The sequence below is a fragment of the Macaca mulatta genome, chromosome 13, assembly GCF_049350105.2.
Source record: "Macaca mulatta isolate MMU2019108-1 chromosome 13, T2T-MMU8v2.0, whole genome shotgun sequence".
NCBI lineage: Eukaryota > Metazoa > Chordata > Mammalia > Primates > Cercopithecidae > Macaca > Macaca mulatta.
In genome coordinates, this window is record NC_133418.1 from 120,345,690 (window position 1) to 120,349,263 (window position 3,574).

A 3,574-nucleotide genomic window follows, 5' to 3' on the forward strand; every position below is an offset into this window, starting at 1 on the left:
ATATCTTTGTCAACCTATAATTGCCAAACACCATGCAAGTGATAGGAAAGCTTTTTAACTGAATGTATTCTACAGAATTACTTTCATAGACCATGATTCAAAAGTACGCACTGACTGTCTCCAGGAGTGATATAAGCAGTAGTGTTATGGGGAAAACCTCTGTATGATTTTGCAAACTTGCTTCTGGGAATTGTGTCTATTTTTCACGCATCTCCACAAGAGAAACCGTGGTTTAGCACTTTCTTTCTGGATCCCCAGAAAAACAGGTAAGGCTTGTCCTTCCAAAGACCTGATAGTTTTGGTTTTGATGCAATAATGAGAAATACATATTTTTTGAGTTTCCTTTCTGTGGCTACTGTTGAATGAATGTGGGAGAGTGGTTAAATGTCAACAATTTGCAGGTCGACCATCTGGTTTCTTGTCTCTGTCTATCAGTAACTCACTATGGCACATCAGGAGATTACTCAACTTGCCTTTTCTTTAGTTTTCTCATTTGTAAAATGAGGACAATAGCATTAGCTACAAGGTCTGGGAAAGGATAACGTTAACTGATTTATCCAAGGCATTTATGATACTTATTTAACATATATTAGGTCTAGGCCCTACATAAATTTTAGCTATAATTATTGGTAGTACTACTATTAATAGGTAATATTTATGGAGATTTGACTATGTTCCAGGCATTATTTTAAGCAGTTTACAGAGATGATCTCATTTAGCCTCTACTTTATAAACTGCACATTCTTATTGTTGCTACTCTATGAATGGTGTACACAGAGAAGGGGAAATCATCACTTTCTACAAGTAGCCTGAACTTCCCATTACACATTCTCTCTTTCCCTATTTATTTGACATTTGTTGTTTATTATTCATCAGTTGTTCAGTCTTATTAATAAAAACAATGTCAACCTGCCTTCAAAGGTGAGGGTAAAAAAATATAAACTGTTTTAAAGCTCCAAAAGTTTTCCAAATTATGTATCACTGCTCTTTAGAACATTACATGTTTTGTACTACATCATTGAAAGACAATGTACTAGAACATGAGAAGCAACACATTGAGCATCAGGACATGTGTGCTCCACTGGCAATTTTGGCACTAATTCCTAGGTAATTTACTTCTAGACATTTAAACCCTCTAGATTGCTGCTACTCCAACTGCCAGTCTGTCAGACATAAAGATCGAGTGCAGTGTACTCAAGGAAATCAACACACTGCTTCCTCCACCAAAGCGTTGTTCTCCGGAAAAACTGTGAGCTGAAAGAAACACGCACTTAGGAATGTGATCGACTTACACGTGGCTGGCTGACTGATCTCTCGGCAGAGGGACGATCGTGGTTGCGGGATGCCATAGCAGCAGTCTGTCTTGTGGACTACGGTTCTAGGAACACCGCTCTAGACCTTACAGTCGTCATCTGTAGAAGGAAAGGGAGGGCTCTTTTGCTGGTGGACTTAATGATTTATATTTGTCACAATCTGTGTAAAACCTTGATTGGCATTGTAATACCAAGAGAAAAGCCAAGCCAACTGGAAGTCACAGACTTTGCCTTGACTACCTCAGTATGAGAAAACTGATACCTGCATTATCAATTGTCCTCCAGCATCAAAGCCACTGTTTGCACCCACTGCTCAGTTCTTACCCTAAGAGAAAGATCCTTTCATGGGGGAGATGAACAGCTGTACAGCTACTCAGACTTTATGGTCACCAGCTGAGTATTGCTAAAGGACGGCCTCTCTTACTCTGCGTAGTCCTGCACGTGCCATCGGTACTTAGTCTTACTTACAAGACATTTGTTTTACTTTTCTCCTTCTTTAAAAAGAAACTCGTTCAAGTGGTCACTTACATACAGCAGCTGGAAGTGTTTAGGAAGGAGTACGGGGGTTCGCAGGGAAGGAGGAGGCACACTTGTCTTTCTGAAGCTGTTTGGACTGAATCACACCAGCTCCTCTGGTCAGCAAATGCTGTACCAAGCCTGCCCTACAAGCTTTTAAAGCCAACATTTTAAAATCAAGACCCACTGTATGGTAAAGGCCAACCAATACACTGGAAAACAGATAATCCAGCAGCTCTGATCTCCAGCTGCCACCTCAGGCTGTGCACAACATGGAGAGCCTCCAGGGCCCCAGGCTCTCCACCAGCCCAGGAGGAGCTGCAGCTGCAGTGGTTTGGGTCAGATTCTGTTGTACGGCTTGAGAGAAACGGAAGAAAATTAGAAGGAGAACTAACATAAATTGCAACAGAGGTGGTAAACTCATTTGACATATATTCATTTAAACCAAAGGTGCAGCACATTCGCATAGTTAGAGAATAAATGTGGATATTTATTACAAAAGTGGGCATCTAAATTCCATGCACAAGGCAAGCAGGCAGGACCTGTATTGCTAGCATCTTGTCATTGTGGACTTTTTATCAGAACAATTAATTTTCCTTGCCGCTCTGTTTTATCTGACTAATGTGCTTGCTCAGGCTCTGTCCCCATGAGTATGTGCTGTCCCACTACAGTCCCTATAAGATAAACTCCCCTCACGCCTGTAATCCCAGCACTTTGGGAGGCCGAGGCAGGAAGATCACTAGGTCAGGAGACCAAGACCATCCTGGCTAAATCCTGTCTCTACTAAAAATACAAAAATTAGTTGGGCGTGGTGGTGGGTGCCTGTAATCCCAGCTACTTGGGAGGCTGAGGCAGGAGAATCACTTGAACCCAGGAGGTGGAGGTTGCAGTGAGTCGAGATTGCACCACTGCACTCCATCTGGGCAACAGAGCGAAACTCCATTTCAAACAATGAAAAAAAAAGATAAACTCCCACTTAGGTGTGTCTTTATAACTTAGGGGAGAAGAATCAACATTTATTGAGCACTTGCTTTCTGCCTGGTTTTGTGTGGGATCCTTTTGAAACATGAATTTCTCTAAAGCTTGCAGCAACCTTCGAGAGAGCTAAAATTATTTTCATTTCATATCTGCTCTATTTTATCCAAAAGATAACTACCAATATACAGTTTTAGAAGTGTAACCAACTCTTGATATTTTCTACCGGATGTTGGCCATTGAGCCAGTTGATTTCTATTTCAGGAATACATATTCACCCATATGTAAGCCATCATCGTCACAATGACTCGAATTGGTGTGTCTCATTTCTTATTGTTGCCTAAAACACAACCAATAGCCATGGCTTATGACAAGCTATGTTGCCTTGAATATTAACTTCCCCTGCATAATTTTTTTACTTAAGGGTCATTAGCAGCAGCTGCTGGGAAATAATACCTGCCAATGTCTACTTAGCACAGAAACCGAAACATTAGGTCTGTGATTTATCCAAAGTTAACACACATACCATGGATGGTTGTACCGACGGACGACATCCTGACACAGGGCCTGAGGAAACTGATGTTTATAGCCAAGGCTGTGTCCCAGGGAGACCCGCATAATTGGTTTCTAAAATATCCATACTGCAGGATGAGAGTTACCGGGGAAATCTAATCCTTTTTCCACCTCCCCTGCAACCTGGGAACATTAACAAGGAAGTGGAGCTGAGGAGAAATCCTGGGGCACCTGTTGCCTCCGAGTGGCACAGGAAA